The sequence below is a fragment of the Xenopus laevis genome, chromosome 5S (assembly GCF_017654675.1).
Source record: "Xenopus laevis strain J_2021 chromosome 5S, Xenopus_laevis_v10.1, whole genome shotgun sequence".
NCBI classification, from domain to species: domain Eukaryota; kingdom Metazoa; phylum Chordata; class Amphibia; order Anura; family Pipidae; genus Xenopus; species Xenopus laevis.
In genome coordinates this window covers 120,394,894-120,420,899 of record NC_054380.1, presented here as the reverse complement: position 1 = coordinate 120,420,899, position 26,006 = coordinate 120,394,894, and the positions used below count along the sequence as shown (strand labels likewise).

At 37.3% G+C, this 26,006-nt stretch overlaps 1 protein-coding gene across 3 annotated transcripts in view; it reads right to left on the bottom strand.

Moving 5' to 3' along the window:
• Positions 1-26,006, bottom strand: part of LOC108718221 (ephrin type-A receptor 3) — a 143,164-nt gene that overhangs the window by 88,705 nt on the left and 28,453 nt on the right. The window lies entirely within an intron of this gene.

The following is a 26,006-nucleotide window of genomic DNA, read 5'->3' as shown; positions in this document are numbered from 1 at the left end:
TTAATCACTGATTGATTGCTATGGTTTACTACACAGGTGCAAAGCCAAAATCTATTATTTTTTATTTAGGGACAGCCAGTTAGAGATGGATGCGCCCTAGACTCCAGTCTGCCCTGCTTATTCGCTCTACACTATTCCATCCTGGTTCTTCCCCTGTCCTGGTCTACTTTTCCAGTTCTTCATTGGCCACTGCCCCCCTTCAGTCTGTCCTGTTTTGTTTTCTTCTCTGCCCACTGTCCCTCTCCAGTCTGTTCTGCTTTTAACCCTCCATCTTGTCCTGTTCAAGATCATCTGTTTTTTTCAACCTCTCCTCCTTGTTGTCTCTTGGTGCCCAACTGCTCCTTACCCGATGGCTTCGCCCCCCTCCTATGGGATTTTCCCTTAGCTTATTTCTTACAGGGAGCAAGTATTCTATATAGTTTTTTCTGACTGATCACAAATTCAACACATGGTATCTCAAAAAAAGGAGAAAATACTAAATCCTATGTGTGAAAAAGATTTGTAAAGCATAAAGTAGAAAAGGAATGCTTAAAATGTTGACATTTTTTTTTCTTCATCTCCTCCTATTCTACAAGCAAATTATATTTGGTTTATTAGAAATGAGTAGTAGATTTAGTAGTAGATAGTAGAGTCAAGGGTTTTTTAATTTTATTTTTTATACTTTATATACTTTTTATATTTTATATAGCTGATTTTTGTAAGATATAGGTTTTGTTTCTTCAATATCATCTTTGCTTCACCCAGAGGGAGACATTATAAGTCTTATTCATTTTAAAAGATGCCAAACTTTCACATACATGGCCTTATTTCTCTATTTTCCATTTATTTTTAGATTTAGTAGTTAGGACATTTTCAGCCCATAGTTTAACCAGTTCACAGAATATTATTACCATGTGTATCATGGTGTTTTACTCATATTATTTGTATATGTTGTCCTTCACAGACAGATTCTGATGATGTGTATGTGTATGTGTATGTATTTAGTATTGTCCTGTGGCAGACACACCAAGTTCTATTTGGGTTCCTTGCACACCACAGGTATTGTCTTCCAGTGACTGTACAGTTATCTCAAAGTTGCCCACAGAATTCCTTACTCACTTGAGTTACTTCGGTGAGTACCACCTGAGGAACTACCCCACACTAGTGGTAGTATTCTTTCTATCTAACCTGTCTCACCACTCGTAAGAGACGCCACTGTCTATACCTTGTTCACAGGGTTGATTAGGGCACAGAGCTTCTTACTGGGGCCTTATTCCCCAAGCTCCCCAGCAACAACCACCCCTGGTGCCAGTTGGAGTCCACAGTGGATGAGACATTCTCCCTCCCCTTAAATAAATTAACAATGAGCAAGAACTACTCTCTGCACCTCTGAGGATATAGGAACCCATCCCTCCCCCAGGACATGCAATGAACAGGACTTCCTGAACTAATAGAGAAATTAGCCCCTTGGGTCCCCTACAAGTACAGTATATTGTATTTTCCTCAGTCAATAACCAAAGAATGCCATCAATAAAGCGCCTCGCTTCACTCATCACATTCACGGCTGTTGCTTTCTCCTACAGAACTTCTCCAGAAGGCATAACACTTTACTTTATGTTCTTCAGAGAAATGTTTAGGCAATCCAAACCTTTCAGAACTTCTAAATGAGTTGCAAAGTCGTGGCCGCCAATGTTGACTTCCACAATCTAAACACACAGTAATGGTGCACAGCGAGTGCTTTAGAATATGTATAGTGATAAAACACAATTTCTAGACTGATCAGTTTTTTTTCTTTATGAAACATTTAATTTATTCTGTATTTAATGATTCTAAACCCGGTTGTTTTACCTCATTCAGAATGTGGGTCATATTTTCTATGATTCATTTTCCTGACTACATATAAGGTACAGGGTTAGACACCAACCATGTTTGGTCAGCAGGTATTATTGCGCTGCAACTGTTTTTATTCCTAAGGGGCCTCTATAACCTCCTTGTTTGTTTCCATATTCATTTGTCTAAATGAAATATTAGCAGTTATTTTGGAGTTTAATCTTCTATGAAGGTGATTAATATGAGCTATGCTATTAACAGATACACAGAGGCTTATTTAAATCCATTGCTTTCTTCCTACCTATTATTTTTTCAAGTATCCTCTCTTAACTTATCCTCTGACTATATATCATATACCTTATCTTTCTGCACTTGCAATGCATTTTCTTGCTGTGTTCCAGATATTAATCTAGCAGCTAAGCTCCAAAAAAAGACCAAATACCTATAAAAGCAAGAGAGAACTTTTTTTCCTGAAGAAAGCTGCCCAAAAAGTCCAACCCTTCCTACTGACAATCATATGGTCAGACGGCCTCTGAATACTCTTCAAAGATTCTGTTTCCAGCTGAATTTGAAAAATAATGCGATCTACCTTGAGATGGTGGATAAGAAGCAACACATTACATTGCCCAGAATCCCCATCTGCAGCTTGACCACACTATGGCATGACAATGAGATAAGATGACAACATGGTAGGTTGCTTAGGATGATTCTGAGACTATTTAAAGTATATGAATAAATATTCAGGAGCCATTTTGAGAGATAAAAGGTATGTCTCATATAGGACTTAATGTAGTTAATGATGAAAGGCTAAACAATCAATAGTATATTAATAAATAATTCAGTGTCCTGGTGCTAAATGATTTTAGAACACGTGGCTTGGTGGTTACGGTACCGTATCTCTTCTTGGAACAGACTTGATCAAAAGAATAAACTCATCAATATACATGAGAGAAGAGTTGCTTTCTGATCCAAGCTGCTTAATGCAGTGATCAAGAGCTTGTCTGGCAGCCAACTAGGAGGCAAGGCTCTTATGGTGAAATAAACCCAAACAAAAGGATTATCCATGTTGAAACAACATTGAGACGAAAAAATGAAGACTGAGTTAGGTCCATGAGACAATCAAATATTTTTTTTTTAATCAAAATGGGTTTATTTAATGTTTAAATAATTTTTTTTAGTAGACAAAGTATAAAGATGCAAATTACGGAGAGTTCCCTTATTCACAAAACCCCAGGTCTCGAGCATTCTGGATAGCATGTCCCATTCCTGTATTTTGTATCAATGGTTATTTTTGATTCTGAATAATGTATTCATAAATAAACCAAAGTTTTATGTAGATATGCTTAGATTTTCCATTGATATGAATGTTTGTGTCATGTTGTGTTATCATGTGTTGAAGTAAGTGGCTCAGATATTTGCTATAATATTTTTTTTCCTCTCTCTTAGATCATTGTTTTTGATCATTTAAAAATCAGGGCCATTTCTTAAGGGAAAGAATAGATTTGCATTTTAAAGCATTTTGAAACTGATAAGGGAATGTAATAAAAGTCACAAAGAGCAAAACAATTTGCACAAATAAGAATAAAAATCTGCATTTCGCAATGTAATATTCTTAAACTGTTATTGCATTGTGAATTTTTATTGCGCATTGCCACTTTTAAGAAGTGCTTGAAGGTGTCATAACCTTTTGGAGCAAACAGAACAACTTTTTCAGTAAGAAGTTTTTTTTAAATTCACTGCGCATTGGCGCAAACTATAAAATTTTGCAATCCTTCTTCAACTGTCGGAAAGGGTCGCTAAACATTTCAGGGTTCGCAAAAGCTATATTAAATTCGGGCAAAGGAAAATATGTTCAAACAAAGGCATAACGTTTTGCACTGTGAAGTTTTTTTTCCGTTACTGAAATGCTTAAAAATATATTTGTTGCACTTTTTGAAACATTTAAGTTTCTACTGTTGAATTGAAACTGTTGTCTAGTATTTTAGTGGCTGCACAAGTCAAATGCCTAGTCTATTTGATAGTGATGGGCAAATTTATTCGCCAGGTGCGAAGTCACGCTGAATATATGCGATTTGCCGCCGGCGAATAAATTTACGAAAAGACCTCAAAAATTCCCTGGCGAAAATTCGCCCGGTAAAAAAACAATAGACGCCGTTTTGCAAATTTCGCACATTTTTCGGCGAATCAAAACGACGCAAATTTGCCCATCACTGCTATTTGATAAATGTTACAATTTCAACAAGAAGATCTGGCCAAACTGAATGACCATTACTCTGCTGAGGATACCCTATAGTACATTGTGCATTGCATTGGCTTTGGACTTGGCCCTAAAAATTTTTCAAGATTTTCCAGGTCGTGATATTTCCCCTACTCAAATTTTTCTGTCTTTTTTAAAATTCCCAAATAGATTTTTCACTGTGACAAATGTGATTTGAATGCATATTTGCTATCTTTACCTGTTGCATTCAAGTATGTATGTGTCAGGCAGGGCCATAGATGAGTGGCTAGCAGGTAGAAGCCTAGGTAAAGCAGGTATTTGAGATGTTGATAGGCCTGGAAACGTGTTATGGAGAAGAATGTTTTATTCATGAAAACAATACAGGCAGGAGCGATGCAACAGTAAGAGATACACAAGTCATTTACCAGGCCAATAGTCAGGGGCAGGTAAAAACAAGAAGAATCTGGTGAACTGGCAGAAGGTCAGGACTTGTGGCAAAAAAAAGGAGAGTCCGATAAACAGGCCAAGGTCAGGAGCAGGCTGAAGACAGAGAGTGATCAGAGAAACAGGCAAAGGTCAAATACCAGGAGATCCAACGGATAATGGGAACTGAAGCTGAGGAACAAGGGCACGGAGCAGAGAACCAGGTTGGGACTCAGGAAACACAGACAGGAATGAGGCATTGTTTTGGGACACAATGAATTTATTAGGTTTTATTATATCATTGCATTAATTGATTTAATTGATTTCTTATGCCCAGCTGTATATAATTAATTAATTTATGGATATTTTTCAGCCGGTATTTTCCTTTTCTTAATTCTCTTTCCGTTTATTAACTGTGTCCATGAGCTTTAGTAACTTATTATTCATCAATGATTATATGGAGGATTCTATCGATATGACACCCGATTAAATTATAGTATGAAGGATATATGATAATGTTAAAAGATAATATGAATAATATGGTTAATATGACTAAACCCCTTTCTCTCGCGGCAATATTTATTTAAAAGTCCCTGTGTTGTAAGGGTCAGCAACGCAGGGGATAATGTTTTTAAAGGGGTGTGGTGTTACCTTTTAAATGTTCACCTGGACAGATTGAGCATAGCTTTTGAGAAAGTGGCTTAGCCCACGAAACGCGGCAAGCGTGCTTTGGGATACATGTCCTGCTCAACTTTTTAATGAAGAATTAATAAAATACGGATTTTAACGACTGCTGGTGCTCCCCGTGTTCAATAATTTTACATGGGAATCACAAGAGCAAGGAATTACAGGTACAGAATATGGCTAGATCTGGCTATCAAGCATCAATGATAAATATTCAAAATCAAATATTGAAACCACCTGGACATAATGAGGGAGGCAGAGAAGTGTAAGCATAGGGCAGCAAAGAGCAATTCCTACATTAGAACCCCGTTTTAAGTTTTTCAGGGGACCAAAAAAAATTATGTAAACGTATTATGCATAATATGTAAAAGGGGGTTCTACAGTATTAACATTGCACAAATAGAGCCTTAAAGTCTCCAGTGGCTTCCCGAGGTAATGCGCTGCCATGATATCGTATACTCTGGAGTTTGATTACTGGCAGGTCCTGACAATATGCTTATGATTTTGCCTATTGTAACCATATCCCTATTTGCTTTATAATGTTTCTAAAACCCAATAAAGACATTTCCCATTTTATGTTTTTTTTGCCACAATATTTTGCCATAAAATTCTTACATTTTGAGTCATTTTGATGAAACCTGAATGTTTATAATGTTTTGTTTATTGTAAAGTCTTCCTTCATTCATATTAGCATATATAATGTGCATATATCTTTATATATATATATATATATATATATATATATATATACATATATATATATAAATATATATATATATATATATATATATTGTGGTAGAGTGACTAGGAAAATGTGGAAAAAGGTCACTCTAGCCTTTAATTTCTCCCCAGGTACTGAGAGAGGCTCCAGGAAGGGAGTTATGAAACAGAAAATCAGCGCTCTGTTTAAAGACTTTAGTAGCCGGGGACTACATTCCGCAGATCCAGTCCGGAGATTGGAGTTCACCTTCCACAGGAAAGCTGTCCTGTGGAAAGGCTATTTAAAGTTAATTAGAATGGGAGAGTGTGTCTCTCATCAGGGCACAGCAGGTAGGAGACCTGGCTGTGTTAGGAACTCCCATAGGAGCTGGGAGTGCCGCCTGATCCTGCATGAAGCAGAGGGAGCCTGTGACTGTGACTAAGAGCCAGATTTGTTGTCTGTGTGGGACATTGAGGAAAAGCCAGGAGTAGTGATGGGTGAATTTGCGCCGTTCGCCGGAAAATTCGGCGAAACGGCGAAAAACTCGCGAAGCGGCAACGCCGGCGAATTTTTTCGGGCTAATTTTCACGGGCGTTTCGCGAATTTATTTGCTGCCGGCGAATCGCGCAAATTCGCCGGAAATTCGCGCCTGGCGAATAAATTCGCCCATCACTAGCCAGGAGGCTAAAAGTTCACTCCAAGACTGTGAGTACAGGGGTGAGCCACAACAATTGTTTTGTTTGCTGGTAGTCCACAAGGGGCCCAGTCTAGTCAGGGACTGCTCCAGAGTTGGAAGGTAGTGCCCAATGGGCTAGGTTTTTATTTTATTATTTGTTTGAATGATAAAATGGTCACCCCTGTGTCTGTGGACAATACACTGTTTGTTTAAAGTTGGAAAATAAACGTGTGGTTTCCTTGAAGAAGCTGTGTGTTCCTGTCTTTATATACAATAATTAGATATTAGGGAGCACCAACCATTAATTGTAGGAAAAATGGTGAGCAGAGTCAGATAATATATAATCAATCAAAAAATAACGAAGAGAAATAACTGACCCATATAGCTGCACCATCCCATTCACAGCATCCAAATTTCTAATGTGTAATGAGAATAATAATAAAACTTAACTTTTATTAAGAAAAATATGTTAAAATAGTAATGTCCAGTGTCCACACTTAAAAAATGGGCTAACCACGGAGTATTGATTGACCAGGGCAAAAATGAGGCGGTGCTTTTGGTCAATATAAATTAATTGCGTGGTAGATATATACTACCACCGCATACAGCGTATAGCAAATATGAAGTGTCCCAATACTAGACACAAACCACAACCATTGGAGGACCCCACTTCGCGCGCCAACCCCTTCCACAAGTTTTTCCTTTTGAGACCTTTCTCTTAGGATAGCGATCCGGGCATGCTTGGTCAGTTTAGAGGATTAAATACCCCGTGCCAACCCCTTCACCCACTTAGAGATCCCTCCCATCAAGTGGTGTCCTCGGCACCATCAACCAATGCCCGTTGCAAAGTTGCACCTTTTGAGTTAAAGTGACACAGCTGAGAAGTGTGCCTAAAGCGTTGTAAATTGTTGCTATTGAAGCTGTTGATCGAATCACGAGACGCCACCAACCCCTTCACCCACATCTGGTTCCCACCCGGTCTGTTAGATTAAGCCCTTTAAAGGTCCTTATCAGTAGTCCTTCCTAGTCCGTAACTAAAAAGTGCGCCTGGCGCGCGTTTCGCCCGCTAAATTGCGGGCTTTTTCCCTGTCTATATGCTCCTTTTTCCTATGCTGCCTGCTCACCATTGACTAATCCCCCTAAAAGCTACGTGTTCAAGCAGCCAGCTTGCCACAATATAAATATATATATATATATATATATATATATAGATATATATATATATATATATATATAGATATATATATATATATAGATATATATATATATAGATATATATATATATATATATATATATATATATATATATATATATATATATATATATATATATATATATATATATATATATATATTCATAGTTAAAAGCAGATTTGCATAAATCATATATTTCACCATTTCCAGTGTATTATCTTTATAATCCATGTGACTTTATCAGGATGTCATAGAATGATTTTAAATATAGGTGAATTGACCTAATGGCTGCAGGGGGCCCAGGAGGCACCACGAGGCCCTAATTTATGAGCAATTTCAACATATATTGGTATAAAAAAAAAAAGGACAACCTCTGGATATGTTGGGGACACTAAAATTACTTTGCTGTGGGGCCAGGAATATTAAGTTAAGCCACTGCTAACAACCCTGCACTAAACTACAGCAATGAGTTGTCTCTGTCTTTCTTATTCGTGTTTTCTAAAGGACCAGTTTCTCAAAAGTCAAAATAAAAAAATTCTTTGTTCAACAAAAAATGTGTATATACCTCCACAGATCATTCTTTTTCCTTTCTTTGTTTTTTGCTGATAAGATACAATCAAACCAAACATCAAACCGCTTCAGCATTTGTTTGACACTCTAAGGGGCCTATTCATCAATAGTCGAATATCGAGGGTTAATTAACCCTCGATATTCGACTGGGAACTAAAATCGTTCGACTTCGAATATCGAAGTCGAACGATTTTGCGCAAATCCTGTGATCAATTTTTCGTTCGATCGAACGATTAAATCCTTCGAATCGAACGTTTCGAAGGATTTGAATCCAACGATCGAAGGAAAATCCTTCGAACAAAAAATCACAGGCAAGCCTATGGGGACCTTCCCCATAGGCTAACATTGACTTCGGTAGGTTTTATCTACCGAAGTAGGTGGTCGAAGTATTTTTTAAAGAGACAGTACTTCGATTATCGAATGGTCGAATAGTCGAACGATTTTTACTTCGAATCGTTCGAATCGTTCGAATTCGAACGAATTTAACCAATTCGATGGTCGAAGTACCCAAAAAATACTTCGAAATTCGAAGTTTTTTACATTCGAATTCTTCACTCGAATTTTGTAAATCTGCCCCTAGTTGTTCCTCAAGATTTCTTAATCTTAGGCAAATTTAGGGGCCTGAGGTTTATGGTTAAGTTACCAAGGTTTAAGGTTTTGGCAATCTTTAGCAATGAAAAAAATGTTCTTGGTGCTTTTTACAATCAAAAAAATGTAAGCAACAATTGACAACTACCCAAAAACCTTATAAATCCAGAAACGCTCTGCAACTTTTTGTTTGAATACTCTATATTCCCAGCATACTAATGAGCTCTCATTCTATCGTGATGCACCCCACAGTACAAACCTGTCTTGGAGGAACACTAAAATATATTGTAAACATTATGTAAATCATGAGCCTGACAGTTGTGCTCGTTAATTTAATATGATGAAGGGAATCGCATAGCCAGACTCCTCTGTTTTATAACTATGTATTTTCTGGATTTATGTGACAGCTGAAATTTCACAGCAAAGGGCGTTTGCAGATGCTTATTCTTAATCTTGCACCCTTTGATAGGAATGTCTGAGATTTGATAATACAAACAAAATTAAAAATGCAAACCTTATTTTGTATAGACAGTTAAGGCTTAGAATGTGCTGTAAATATATTCAAAACAAGTACATAGTATATTTGTATAATTGGAAAAAATTCTGATTCCTTAATCTCCATCGTTGTAGTTGTATCCTGTTTGGGAATTAGCCCATTTTATAGATAATGAATTACTTTGTCTTTCACTCTACATTTATGCCCAAATATTTCCTAAATAAAAAGTGTATAAAAATACATAAAGATAGATGAATACACAGACCGAAGATTCATTCTTGCTTGTACAAAAGCAGCACTAAGTAAAGGTTTGATTCACTTTTGTGCCGTTAAAAGCTTCAGGCAATGAGTGGTTACATTTTTAAACTGAAGCCTGTTCTGTCTCTGGTTTTATGATCATAATGGAAAAGAGCAGGACACTGTTTAAATATACATGTATGCAAGGCAAGGTTATTGTAGTCAACTTGTGAGTCAGTTGTGTCTAGGAGGTTTTGGATAGAAATCTAGCTTTTGTTTGTTGCCATTTAAATTTTTAGATGCATCAAAAATCAGTATAAAAGTTTCAGTATTCTAAACTATTTCCTATAGTTTCCTCATTGTCAAAGTCTTTCCTTATTACAGTTCAGCATTGGACCTCAGCTATCCTTAACCATCTCCTTAGAAAAGCAGTTGTGTCTAGGAGGCAGATGTTTTGGATAGAAATCTAGCTTTAGTTTGTTGCCATTTATCCTTAAAGGGATCCTGTCATCGGAAAACGTGTTTTTTTTCCAAAATGAATCAGTTAATAGTGCTACTCCAGCAGAATTCTGCACTGAAATCCATTTTTCAAAAGAGCAAACAGATTTTTTTATATTTTTTTATATTCAATTTTGAAATCTGACATTTTGTCAATTTCCCAGCTGCCCCTGATCATGTGACTTGTGCCTGCACTTTAGGAGAGAAATGCTTTCTGGCAGGCTGCTGTTTTTCCTTCTCAATGTAACTGAATGTGTCTCAGTGAGACATGGGTTTTTACTATTGAGTGTTGTTCTTAGATCTACCAGGCAGCTGTTATCTTGTGTTAGGGAGCTGCTATCTGGTTGCCTTCCCCTTGTTCTTTTGTTTGGCTGCTGGGGGGGAAAAGGGAGGGGGTGATATCACTCCAACTTGCAGTACAGCAGTAAAGAGTGATTGAAGTTTATCAGAGCACAAGGAAATTGACAATATGTCTAGCCCCATGTCAGATTTCAAAATTGAACATAAAAAAATCTGTTTGCTCTTTTGAGAAATGGATTTCAGTTCAGAATTCTGCTGGAGCAGCACTATTAACTGATTCATTTTGAAAAAAATTTTTTCCCATGACAGTATCCCTTTAAAAATGCTCAAAGCGTTAACAAAAATCTGTAAAGTTTCAGTATTCTTGCCCCACATTTTGAACTATTTCCTATAGTTTCTCATTGTCTCAGTCTTTCCTGATTATAGTTCAACACTGGACCTCAGCTATCCTTTGCCATCTCCTTAGAAAAGCAGGGTCAATGAAGAACCATTACTTGTGTTACAGGTATTACTGGTACAGATATGGGACCTGTTATCCAGAATGCTTGGGACTTAATAATTTAGACACATAATTCAGACACAATAAGCTGGTTTTGCTTCCAGTGAGGATTAATTATATCTTCGTTGTGATCAAGCACAAGCTATTGTTTTATTATTACAGAAAAAAAGGAAATCATTTTTAAAAAACTGGATTATTATTATTGGAGCTGGAAAATTCTGGATAACCTGTATTTTCTTGCTAGATTCCTTGAATGACTTTTTGATCTTCCTTTTAAGAAACTGACCAAAAAAAAAACAGCAAAGATCTACAATAAATTAAACATTATTGATACTACAGGTATAGGATCCCTTATCCGGAAACCCGATATCCAGAAAGCTCCGAATTATGGAATGGCTGACTCCCATAGACTCAGTTTTATCCAAATAATCCAAATTTTCAAAAATGATTTTCTTTTTCTCTGTAATAATAAAACAGTAAATTGTACTTGATCCCAACTAAGATATAATTCATCCTTATTGGAAGCAAAACCAGCCTATTTAATGTTTAAATGAATTTCTAGTAGACTTAAGGCATGAAGACCCAAATTACGGAAAGATCCCTCATCCGGAAAACTTCAGGTCCTGAGCATTCTGGATAACAGGTCCCATACCTGTACTAATTTTACAGTTTTGAAAAAGAGAGAAAGAAAAATCCATGGGCAACTAGATGATATACTGTAGGAGGCTTATTCAATAAGAGATCAGTTATTTACTGAAGATCTCCAAATGGTATTCTAGACTAGAGGCAGCTATACACAGGCCAGGTATGCTTCATGATGGATTGGCCCATGCAACAAACTGATAGAGAGCATACAAGGGATCACATACAATATGGCCTCTTCCTTTTGTTCTGATCACTGTGGCTCTTTTTCTGCTAATTCACCCTGCAGTGGCCAACATGGAGCACTAGAAGAAAACATTTCAAACTTACCTGAATCCCAAACCATCCAATATTACAGGTATGGGATCACTTGTGGAAAAACCCATTATATCAGAAAACTACAAATTGCTGGAATACCATCTCACATCTCACATTGAGCAAATAATTCTGATATATTATATATTTTCATTATTATAATTGAATTTAGTTTTTCTCTGTAATAATAAAACAGTAGTTTGTTCTTGATGGTAACTAAGCTGCACAACTCCATATTGGTGGCAAAACAATCCTATTGGATTTATATGATTTACATCTACAAATCTAAGGTGTTGTGATCCAAATTAAAAAAACATCCTTTATCAAGAAAACCCCCGGATCCCAAACGTTTCAAATAATAGATCCCATACCTGTGTATGGATATTGGTTGAGATGAGCAGGTTGTCATATACTTAGCAGACATTGTATTACAATTGGAATCAAAAGTTGGACATCCCTGATGACAGTGAAACCTCACATGTACATCCTCTGAATTTTAAGTTTTCCTTCATTTTACTTAATTTTTTTGTGGTTCCACCAAAATATCTTTCCCAGATTTTACATTTTCCAAGATTTTACACCATTTTCTTCTGGTTCCCTGAATAACTTAACATGTGGGTTTTACTTTAATCGTATTTCTCCTCCACCCCTTAGGGATTGGGTGCAGCCAGATTTTCTTTATTGTAGTGCTCTCCCTCTATCTAATCCTCGCCCTGTTAAACTCAAGATTCTGTTTGAAAAAAAAACAGGTTCCAATTTTAATTCCTTTTAACTTTTTTTCCACCATTCCTGTAGCACTGGGCCAAATCTGCTGGAGTCCTTGAACATGAAATGTGGCAGTCTGACTAATTCAGGGCTTTGTTCTTTAAGTACCCTTCTATACTGTAACTACCATCTGGGATCAGAACTTTTTAAACCTTTATAAGCCTCTAATCATCTAACAGATGTAAGGCTGGGAGTTTTTACAATTATCCGCAGTACATTTCTTCATACCTTTATGCTCTTATTGACTTTCCATATTCCTTTACTTCTGATACTTCTACATGTGTGTGTGTGTGATCAATTTAGTGCATATATCCATGATCAGTGTTATCAAGGTGTGGCAGTCCATTTAATTCCACACGTTCTTTTCTATTAGCCACAATTTGGCTGCTGCAGAGCAAAATATCCGTTGTGCCTTGTAGCAATTAAAATGTTTGTCATGCTGATAAAATGCTTGGAGGTATTTAATTTGTGGACTTGTTTGTGTAATTTTTTTCTTTTTTATAATGTATGAATTATTTGCTTTCTTTTCCTGAGGTTGCAACTGCTTGCTACTAAATACATACATGAACCAAATGCACTGGGTAAAATTATTTTGGAGTATGCCCTTTGCCATAGGAGGTCTTAAGACTCATCCAGATAAGCAGATTGACCCTTTCTTCCACTTAAAAGCATTAGCAGCCACCCTTTCCTTTTCACAACTGCACTGGTGGATCCACTGAATCAATGTATCACTGAATTAATGATGATGAACATGTGCTCCTTAGAAGATACAAAATATGCCATGTTAGAGACATGATTTAAAGCACCCCAATGACTTGCAGGCTAAAACAGTGGTCCTTATGTACAGTAACAATGTCATCTTCCCTTCCATTTAGGTAAAGCCTTAATGTTCCTAGCGTTCATACTGCAGTGATGTGTCAATGCAAAAATGATAACATTTTCAATGAGACAACATGTCCTGCCATATACAGGTATGGGACCGGTTAGCCAGAATGCTGGGGCTTTAAGGATAACAGATCTTTACGTAATTTGGATCTTCATACCTTAAGTCTACCAGAAAATCATGTGAAGATTAAATAAACCCAATAGGCTGGGTTTGCTTCAGAAAAGGATTAATTATATCTTAGTTTTGACCAAGTACAAGGTACAGGTAATGCTCTATTATTACAGAGAAAATTTTGATTCTTTAAATAAAATGGAGACTATGGGAGATGGCCTTTCCGTAATTTCTGGATAATGGATTTCTGAATTATGGATCCCACACTTGTATGGATATCATTTTTGTTACCAGGTTTGATTTTCACATCACATGAAGCTTTAATCTACACATTCATGGGTCAAGGTTGCAAGGTTCATAGTACAAAGATAGTCACAAAACTGCAACTTGCCCCAATGCAATTTGTAGTAATGCACCACAATGCTGCCAAATACTGAAACCACCACAAAAGATTTGCCCAAATCCTAATCTGAATCCAAACCCTTATTTCCATCTGTAAATTAGCCAAAAATTAGCCCAAAGAAGTCAGGCAGGGTGTGGATTTGCTTTGGCCAAAACTGATCCAGCAAAGAAAAAAAAGGCTTAGATTTAGAGAAGAGGCAAACATTTCTTTGAGAGCTAAATGCCTAACTGACCACCTACATCATGTAATCTGTGATGATCTTTCAGACTGTTGTATTTCTTTAAAGGGATAATGTCATGGGAAAACATGTTTTTTTCAAAACACGTCAGTTAATAGTGTAGCTCCAGCAGAATTCTGCACTGAAACAGATTTTTTTATATTTAATTTTGAAATCCGACATATTGTCAGTTTCCCAGCTGCCCCCAGTCATGTGACTTGTGCTCTGATAAACTTCAATCACTCTTTACTGCTGTAATTCAAGTTGGAGTGATATCACCCCCCTCCCTTTTCCCCCCCAGCAGCCAAACAAAAGAACAATGGGAAGGTAACCAGATAACAGCTCCCTAACACAAGATAACAGCTGCCTGGTAGAACAACAATCAATAGTAATAATCCAGGTCCCACTGCGTCACATTCAGTTACATTGAGTAGGAGAAACAACAGCCTACCAGAAAGCAGTTCCATCATAAAGTGCTGGCTCTTTCTGAAAGCACATGACAGGCAAAATGACCTGAGATGCACCTACACAACAATTACAAATGAAAGAAAATACACTTGCTGGAATGAAATTTTATATTGTTGAGTGAATTGAGTGAATTATTTGCAGTGTAAACAGTGTAATTTAGAAATAGAATCCATTTAACCTTCTGTACTACTGGCCCTCAAGATGCATGATGGTACTATTATTTTAACCAGCTGACCATTGTGTTCCATAATACTGTAGTTAAAGGGATTCTGTCATGGGAAAACATGTTTTTTTGCAAAATGCATCAGTTAATAGTGCTTATCCAGCAGAATCCTGCATTATAATTCCTTTTTCAAAAGACAGAAGAGATTTCTTTCTGAAATCTGACATGGGGCTGAGACATGATAAGCTGTTGTTGGTGCCCCCAGTCATGTGACTTGTGCTCTGACAAACTAAAGTCACTCTTTACTGCTGCATTGCAAGAGTGATATCACCACCCTGTCTATTCTCCCTGACACCTAGGAGAACTCAATAGCAAAAAAATCCAAGTCTGGCCAACCCAAGTAGCGTCTCCTTCAGTTACAATGAGTAGGAGAAACAATAGCTTATCTGGAATCAGTTCCATTATGAAGTGCTGGCTCTTTCTGAAGGCACATGACTAGGCACAATGACCTGACATGGCTGCCTACACACCTGTATTACAATTGAAAAAATCAATTTATTGGTGCAAGAATAACGTTTTTAAATAACATTTTTTACAATGTAGACTGTAGTAATAAAAACTATACCATAAAAATCAAGAAAGAATCCCTTTAAGTCTATACCAGTATTCAGTAATTTTTAATTTTTTTGTCTTTTTAACTAAGGAACAGTTGGAACAGTGACTCTAAACCTGTGAATACAGCTTTTATATAGAGAACTCCAATGTTTCATGCAGAGTTTTGCAAAACAGTAGCACAAACAACTTATAACGATCCCTAGTGACTTCTGTCTAGCGAAATAAGGGTTATGTTTATTGCTGCAAACGACTTTACAGGTTCTGATACCCGATACCTGTTATTGGACTAACAGATTATTCGGACCCAGCTATTGTCCTTTATTGTTAAACAGTATCTCTTCTCTGCATGGAGGCCGGTTACCCGGGATAATCAATCCACACCACAATAAGTGCAATAAACAAAGGGCCTTTTGCTGTCACAAGCATGGCTCCTCAAGGTGTGTGGACCGCGGCCAAGCAAGTCACATCACAGAGAACTGCATCTTTCACGTTAAACACAATCTCTCCCTATAGATCCAAGCCGCATGCTCCATTCTCCATAACACATGAATAACAAGCCTTCAGATTTCCAAACACAATTTGCTTCCTCTATTAGACTTTTCATGTCCCTGCAGAGAAGAGAATAATAGGCGCTTGTCAAGATATCATGACAACTCAATAAGAGGAGGCAGGGGAAGACAAAAGCGTACAGCGCATGCTGATAACCCGATGCCTGTTTCATATACACAGATTCTTAGCTGCAGCGTTAACTGTTTCCACTAGCATTGACTCTAGCAGGCAAAAATGAGGAATAGCTTGACAAATAGATAGACTCTGATCAATAAATAGGTAGATAGATAGATGACAGATAGATGAGTATTAGATAAATGATAGACAGACATATAGATAGATGAGTATTAGATACATGATAGATAGACAAATAGACGATAGATAGATAGATAGATAGATAGATAGATAGATAGATAGATAGATGACAGATAGATATATAGATGACAGATAGCAAAAAAGAGACACAGACAAATATTTCCAGTATTAGTGTATTCCAGTATTAGTAGTGACCAAGTAACATTTGTTATTTAATTGATATTTTGACTCTTTATCATTTAACCACATCTTTTATAGATGAAGATACCAGCTTAGCTTGATAAAAGCTTTATAAAAGGCCAAGAGTGGCCTGCAACTAAACTGTTATCCGAGGTCTTGCCATGTGTTTGGAATGTAGGCATTTTTATTGAAATAAGGTGCTGTATGTCAACTTTCTACAGTCATTGGAATGGACCACGGTCATTAATGGTGTGTGCGCACCTCATATAGCGTAGTAGGGTGACATTGGAGTTGACTCTGATAATCTTGACAGCTACTAGTAGACGCATATCACAGGTGTGCCAAGGCCTACTTTTGTTTTTAGGGGATGGGTATAAATTATAAAACCTTGTCCCTGTGACAACATTCCTTGTCCCTAATGCCCAGTGGTATTGAGAAGATGCTCTACAGAGCAGACTGGGCACGTATCATTGGTTTCTGAGCTCCCATGTACCAATAATCTACTGACATTTATATTATACTGTATATTCACAGAGCATGTGCAGTGAATCAGCAGAAAAGAAAATGGGGAGTTACTGGGGCATCTTTGGAAGCACACATCTTTACTCATAAAGGGCCATGGTTGCATTGGGCAGGTACAGACGTCCAAAACATAATGGACACATTTCTGCCTACTTATTTAGTTACGTTTTAGTTCTGATTTAAGCTGAACAAATACGTTAAGATCCAATTGTTTGTTTGCCAAATGGACGGATCTTTGCCAGATTTAGTCATCATTTAATCCCCAAAATTGTGAGCGAAATTGGGCTGATTCAACTCTTTTGAAATTACAGTTACAATTATAATGCAGGCTTGCTTTAGTACCTTCTCTTGCAATTGAGGAATGATAGGTTAGAACACAAACACATTCTCCTCTCATAAAGTTCACAAGTAGCAACATCTTTTATGTATTTGGAGATACACATTAACAAGTGCAACTTTACAAATCCAGCATAAAGTGCTTCAGATACAAAAGTCCTGTCTTAAATAATATGCAGTCTATGAAGCAAAATTTACAGTTTGTGTGTCCAAGGTATAACTTAGCACTACCAGAAACCTTTATTTTTAAAGGGCATGTAAAGTCTAAAATAGAATAAGGCTAAAAATGCTGTATTTTGTATACTAAATATAAACATAAACTTACTGCACCACAAGCCTAATCAAAGAGATAATTTATGCTTTCAAAGTTGGCTACAGGGGGTCGCCATCTTGTAACTTTGTTAAACATCTTTGCAAGACTAAGACTGTGCACATGCTCAGTGTGGTCTGGGCTGCTTAGGGATCATCATAAACAAAGCTGCTTGAGTTCTGCATGTCTGGGAAGTAAGGTGGGGCTCCCCCTGCTGTTCATAAGTATGATTGTTTCCCTGCTCAGCAGTTACGGACCATCTGACAATTCCTATCCACAGCAGTAAATGAAGGGAGAATTTCACTGCATACAGTCCGGTTTCTTATAAAAATGGTACACATTTTTTAATTAAAGTATATTAGAGATCGTTTTTTTTTATATTAAAGAAAGTAAAAATGGGATTTTATTTTTTTGCCTTTACATGCCCTTTAACTCGCTCATAATAATATTCTGCTTATTGTTAGGGTAATAAACCATATGGGGCCTCAATTGCTCTATTCCTCTATTTGCTAGCAAAGGGTAATAATAAGCAGACTTGAGCATATAAAAATTCTACATTTAACATATTAGTGCCTGAGTTCACACCTTATTATTTGAACAAGGATTATTTCTTTTTTTTCTTTTTTCATTTGATTTACACAAAAAAGCGAACAAACATAATGGAAATATAGGATAGACATCAACTTTAAGAAAGGAAGAAGGATTGAAAAGAGGAGGTATAGATTAATTGGAGACTTACAGTAAATGCCAATAGGGAAAAAAAATCCAATTTGTGTAAATTACCATGGGCTAAAGTTTTCATATAGGAACTAGATGTTGCCAAAATCATTGAATAAGGGTATAAAGCTTTGTCCGTTTACTATACTCTACCCACTGAGAGTGTATCAGCAAAAACAGAATGGTGGACAATGTTTTTAGGGGACACTGTTTAACGGTTACTAGTAACTTTCAATATAATACTGAATTTATGTTTCCAAAAAAGTCTGGTGCCATCAGATATGTAATATTTTTTAGATACTTCTTATATCAACATTTTTACTGGTGTCTGTATTAGGGATGCATCTTATCCAGGGTTTGGTTTGGTATTTATCCAGGATTTGGCCTTTATCAGACTCCAAATTAGTTTTATGACTTTGCTTCACAATACCAGGAAGTTTCCCTTTCTGAGCCTTATTTGCATATGCAAATTAGGATTTGGCTTGTTGGCTGAATCTTCCATGAAGGATTCGGGAGTTCGGCCGAGTCCCAAAATAGTGGATTTTGTGCGTCCTTAGTCTGTATGCTGCCATAACTTAATTTATGATTGCAAGCTCTATGGAAGTCAATAATCCCTCCAATAATATTGAAGGCGAAGACCTATGAGCTTTGTATTTTAAATAATTTTTTATTACCAATGCATTTAAGTTTGGTATATCTTGTACTCTAGAGTTCAAAGGTCAGCAGGTTTGTCCCTGCAATATTATGTTTAGTGTCCTGAGCATTGTAATCAATAGGTAACATCTGTATTTGAAGCTCAGCTCAGAGGCTCCACTCCTGCTTACTACCATGTACATATTTAACAGATCAATAGCTTTACTAATTGGTCTGTTTCCTGTGCGTCACTTGAGCTCCTCTCGGTGACACTTCTGTAATGCTATAGACTAGCAGTGCCCGAAAGATTATCCACTTAATGAAACAGTGGGATCTAGTCCTCTTTTTGCACTGTGAATTGTATATGAGCGTTGCAAGAACACGAGAGAGAATTGCCAGGTCTTTACCATAGGGATCAATATATTTTCCCAGCGATGTCATGTTCTAATTGTAACATTAAAAAGATTTGGCCAGATGAACGTATTGTATAGTCTCACATTTTTTTTATTTTTCTTATTATAGTTAGCAGCTGCCTTTATTATTTTAAACGTTAGGGCTCAATTGAACCTAGCCACAGTATTAAAATAATGGATGCAAAGTGGTCCCCATTAAAGGGTTCAACATATAGTATGTCATACAATGTCCTATACCTGGCACGTTTGCAGTTGCTCTTTATTATTTTTAGTAGAGTTATTTGCCTTCCTCTTTCCATCTTGCAAATGAAGGGGGCCGGTCACTGAGCAGCCAAAACCTTTTGCACTGTGAAGCTACAATTTAATTGTTATTTTTGATGTTTATTATTTATCTTCCCATTCATTCCCCCTACTATATTTATTCCAGTTTCTCAGTGAAACCACTGTCTGGTTGCTAGGGGAAATAAGACTCTAGCAACCAGATAGCTGCTGAAATACAAAACTGGGGAACTGCGAACAAAAAGCGAAATAACTGGAAAACCATAAAAATAAAGACAGTTTGCAAATTGTCTCAGAATATCACTCATACTAAAAGTTATTCTAAAGGTGAACTATTCCTTTGAATTGCCTCTGGAATCTGGGGCAAATTTTGTTTGTGACATGAATTCTGGGAATGAATAGTGCATTGTGGGTAAATGCATGGCAATTTTCACATTTATTTTGTACTATGTACTCCTTTAGCAAAGGAGCCTGATTTGGCTCTGTAAATATTCTGATTGGCTCCAGGTTATTTCTGGTCCAGTTACTTTTTATATTTGAATACAAATAAAAAAGCAGTTATAAAGGAAAATCGCATACCAAAGAAACATGCCCATAATTGCACTGGCTTGTGTATTAAATGTGTAAGTGTAAGGGCAGAGAAACACGCTAAAATTTGGGGATAAATCACCTCTTCTTTGGGGTGACTAATCTCCCCGAACTGCCTCCCGCCGGCTAGACTCCGAAGTCCGAAGTCGCCCAAAGTTTCCTCTTGAGCGAACTTAGGGCGACTTCGGAAAATGAAGTGCACCAATTGCCATCCCATCGATTTCCATTCTAGCCGGCGGGAGGGAATTCGAGGAGATTAGTCGCCCCGAAGAAGAGGAGATTTGTCCCTGGGCAACTAATCTTCCCGAATCTGAGCATATGTCTCTGCCCTAATTTCACATGTAATTGTATGCCTAGTAATGATATTTTCATAAAAGGGTTCACCTCCCTCCACTCCCTACAAGGAAGGTAGGAACCCAACAGTCTTTGCTTTGCCTAAGTCAGAACCCTTTATACACATATACCAGCCCCCACTTACCCAGCAATGCAATGCAATGTACTTTAGATTGTTTGTTTAATCCTGCAGTTTAAGTGCAGTGAGGCAGGTTTAACATCAGCTGCTTTTAGCTGTAAGGTCACTGCTCAAGGCTGGGAAGTAGCAAATGCCGAAGGGAGTTCTGTAGCCTCAACTTAGGTTTGCAGACTCTGTAAATTATTCATGGTTCAGAATCGGGGCAGAGAGAAGCAAGGCTCGGTGTTAACAGCTGATAGAGGATTTCACGTACAGTTACGTAAGGGTCTCCAGTCAGCCCTGAACCAATGCATGGCTATATGCATGAATAGATAGATCAAAATAAGAAAAAAATGTAGTTCTGAACTCATACGGGGAGATACTCAGGAGGAACAACGGCTGACATTGAAGCTTTTCGTACTTACTAATAACAAGGTTGATCTGAAAAACTGACAGGCACTGAATCCTGACACTTAAGAACACTTCAAAAGGATAAAAAAAGTACCACTATTTGCGGATACATAGACAGAGAAAGATAGAGAGACAGATGGATGGATTATAGAGACAGACAGATTAGAACGATAGATATAGTAACATAGTAAGTTAGGTAAAAAAAGACACATCCATCAAGTTCAACCTTTTAAGTCTATATATAACCTGCCTAACTGCCAGTTGATCCAGAGGAAGGAAAAAAAACCCATTTGAAGCCTCTCCAATTCTAATGTAGATTAGAATGTATCCACATCACAGCTCTCATGATAAAAAAACCCTTCTGAATATTTACATAGAACCTTCCAGAACCTTTGTTTTCTAATCAGAATGGGTGACATCTTGTCAGCTGGAAAGGCCAACTGGTAAATAAAGCTTTAGAGAGATTTTATACATAGTTATATTTTATATTTTATACATAGTTATCATATCACCCCTTAAGCGCCTCTTCTCCAGAGTGAACATCCCCAACTTGGCCAGTCTTTCCTTATAGCTAAGATTTTCCATACCTTTTACCAGCTTAGTTGCACTTCTCAATAATTTCCTGGCACTGGAGACCAAAACTTTACGCCATGTTCTAGATGGGGCCTTACAAGTGCTCTATACAGTGGAAGAATGACCCCCTCCTCCCTTGACTCTATGCCCCTTTTAATACAGCTCAAGACCTTGTTTATCATCTACAAGGACTCCAAGGTCCTTTTCCATTATGGATTCACCTACTACAGTCCCATTAATGGTATAAGTGGCTTGGATATTTTTACATCCCAGGTGCATGACTTTATATTTATCAACATTGAATCTCTGCCACTTAGCTGCCCAGATTGCCAGTTTCTCAAGATCATGTCACAGGTAGTTACATAGTTACATAGTTAAATTGGGTTGAAAAAAGACAAAGTCCATCAAGTTCAACCCCTCCAAATGAAAACCCAGCATCCATTGGCCTGGTTGTTGGGCCCTCCGGTGGGCTTCCCTGATTGATATCTGGCCAAAAGTCGGCCAGATGTCGATCGGGCAGGGTTAAAAATACTGCCCAGCATTATGATCTGATCTTTGGGCCCTAGGGATGGGATCTCTTCGTGTATGGCCACCTTAAGTCTGATGCACAATGGGAGAGGTTTGGCAACCTCAGATCACATAGTACAAAAGAAATCCAATAGCACACAGAATAGCTGCAAGCAAGTTGACCCTTGCTTGTTATATTTGGAAACCGTATTGAACCTTAATGCAGTAACCACTTTACAGGGTAACCCTGGCATAGGGAAGCAGAACATATGAAGTTTAGTTTTATGGGTGTTTTTGTCCTACCCAAATGCTTATTGATTTAGCAGTTTTCAGATATCACTTATTAGGGTTTATTTACAAACCCTGGGGATCAAAAATCCGGCACGATGTGCAAAGAGCAGCATCAGGAGGTGCATGATGGGAATTATCATTAAACAATATTGGGTCACCCTTTTCATTGGGATTTTGCATTCCTTTTCAAATTGCTGAAAGAGTTTGTTCCAGATGAAACACTGTATCTGCATATTTTGTGCCACAGACTTTCAATGCCACTTTTTACGACTCTATCTAGAATGGAATTTTGAGTGAGAATAATTTTATTTTGCAGATAGAGCTTTCTGTTTTTTCAAATGCAATCCTCTTTGCAAATCAGTATGGGGTTTGATTAAACATAATAAACACATTTGAAATTTCACTGTGAATAATCTATTGTATTCCGCAGTCTAAACAGTACAGTGCTACTGCAGTGCCCACCCATTAGAGCTAAATAAATGTGATAGCAGATAATGGTTTGGGTGCAAAAGCAATTTATTTACCCCAAAGCCCATGAAAATCTGATGATGTTAAGGTTAGTTCCATTATCCACTGACTAAGGTTCCTGAAACCAGACCAAAATATTCACTTGAGGCTGCATTTACAACCTCTTGGTGTTCCCCAGGTTTCCAGGCTTACCAATAAACACATAGGGGCAGATTCACTAAAGGGCGAAGTGGCTAACACAAGCGACTTTTCACTAGCGTTACCATCCTCAGCAACATCGCCAATTCACTAACAGTCACCAATTCACTAGCGAAAGAGACCGTCGTTAGCGTGCGTTTGCTCGAAAGGTTGTTACTCCGCAAATATCAGATTTTATTGAACATTACCTCTTTCGCCAGGGTTGACGTTGCCACCTCAGACCAGGCAAAGTGCTAAAAAGCAGCTACATCTTCCTCAATCTTCTGTCACTTACATCATATCCTGTTTGCCGAAAATGCATTAAAGTTTCAAAAATGCTGGATACTTTGCCTTTTTTGAAGCGAAATTGCCTGCAAAAGTCATGACTTAAACTTTTTTTGGGTTACCAGTTTTCTCCAGACATTTCATATGAAACATTCATTTTACAGTGGGCTCATGTGTAGGGCATTATATTAACTCTATTGTCTTTATTAAGGTTCCCTGGACATTTGTAAGAAAAAGTGGTAACTTCAAGCATTTGCACCAACATTTATATAAAATATATATATTTATAATATATAAATAAGACCTCTATACAACTTTAAATTACCTGCCCTATGCAAATTGACGTAAGCATATGTCACAAACGAACGCTAGCGCATCTACACTATGAAATGCTTGAACTGCTAGTGGAAAGTCGCCAGCGTTCGTCGACCATGGTGCAACTTTGCATATTAGTGAATTAGTGGTAGAGAATTTGCACCTGGCAAAGTGATGCGATGTGTGCGAGGCAGTCACTGGCGACAATTTGCCCTTTAGTAAATCTGCCCCATAGAGCAGTTTAATTGTTTTTTTTGTCTATCATGCAGCAGTAAGTGCGTTAAGGAGCCTCAGTGCTGTACAGTGTATGAAAGTACAAGATAAATGAAAGTACAATATATAAAAGTACACACAGGGAGGACAAGTCACACAATATATACAATAAATATACACAGAGCTCATAAAAATCATTTTTCGCCAGGTTTTGCAGAGATTGACTCCAATGGGTGGTCAAGAAAAGCCAATAAGTGTAATAAATGGAGCTTTCATATTTATATTCACTTATATACATCCATGGTTGGTTTGGAGAGCAGCACCGTTGGCTGCAAAAGAGTCCTGTACTCAATGCCTGCCATGAGCAAGAGGAATCTCCAGCGACCCCGCACTCCCATTGCCCATACAGAGTGAAGCAAAGTGCAGCTTCCCCTTGGATTTGGATTTTATGTTGCTCTGTTTCTAATCAATATAACATGGGGGGAGGGGGTGATAATGTTCTTGAAACAATAAACGTAAGCTTCTTCTGATACCCGATACAGAGATTTAAACAGAGCTACATTTCTAATTCTGCTTTCAAGTGTAAAAGCCCCATCTCCCTTCATTTGTGCATCGTAATCTGTGGTAATGGGTATGAGAATACCGCAACGTTTTGTGCCAAATAAATCAATTGTTCAGAGTCCTTTTTCCTGGCAGGTATCAATTACACTCTCTGTCCAATTTAACTTCAGACTTAATTTTAACCAATTACTTACTGATTTAAAAAAAATTCTCTTGATTTTGAGAATATATCATAGAATTCTCACAAAGCAGCGCTATTTAATGAATTATTTTTGAATGCATTAGTTTTTATTAAGTTTGTCTCAGTATAGAGAATTAAACTCTTTTAGTTCAATATTGTATTGCCCGCTGTCTATTTTGTCTGTCCAAACTCAACCAAGCACCACAAAGAATAGCTGCGTATAGAATAGTGCTACATATAGAAAAGCAAAAACATTACAGAATGACTTTTCTGACTCGGACCAGAGAGAATATGTGGTCCCTTGAAAACTGACATTGCACTGGAGATTATTATTTACATGTATTTATATAGCGCCAACATATTGCGTAGCACTTTAATTCTACAAAGTTGTTTGGCGTATCTAAGATCTCAGAATCTCCCATTGTCCAGCTTGTTTCCCATGAACTGTAGATTAAGGTTTAGCACATTTCCATTGCATTTAAAATCACATAACATTCTATGCCATGCAAGTTAAAATCTTGCTACAAAAAGCTTTTGTTTTTTTAGGTTGAAGACCTACTCTTAGGCCCAACATCAGGCCCCATTTAGATCTAAACAAGGTTACAATTATATGCAACTATTGCCATGACAGTCATTCACCATTAATTCCAAGCAATAAAGTATTTATTACAAATATTTACCAAAATTGACCTTTAGGGGCAGATTTATCAAGGGTCTAATTTCGAGGGTTAAAAAACCCTCAAATTTGACCCTCAAAGTAAAATCCTTTGATTCGAATATCGAATTCGAAGGATTTTAGAGCAAAAATCATTGAGAAAAAAAAAACGATTCGAACGATTTTAAGCGATCGGTCGAATGACTTTTATTCAATCAAAACTTAGAAAAGTGCTCTGGAAGGTCCCCATAGGCTAACATTGCACTTCGGTAGCTTTAATTTGGCGAAGTATGAAGTCAAAGGTATTTTTTAAAGAGACAGTACTTTGATTATCGAATGCTCAAATGCTCGAATAGTCGAATGATTTTTACTTTGGATCGTTCGAATCATTCGATGGTCAAAGTACCCAAAAAAATACTTTGAAATTCAAATATTTTTGCATTCGAACTATTCACTCGACTTTAGTAAATCTGCCCCTTAATCTAGGTTTTCTGGAGGAACCAAAAGTGCGAAAAAGACTTCCCTTCTAAGCCACCTTAGACTGGGCTCCCTTAGCCCCCACAATTTGTAAACCTCTGTACTAAAGCAATTCATAAGAG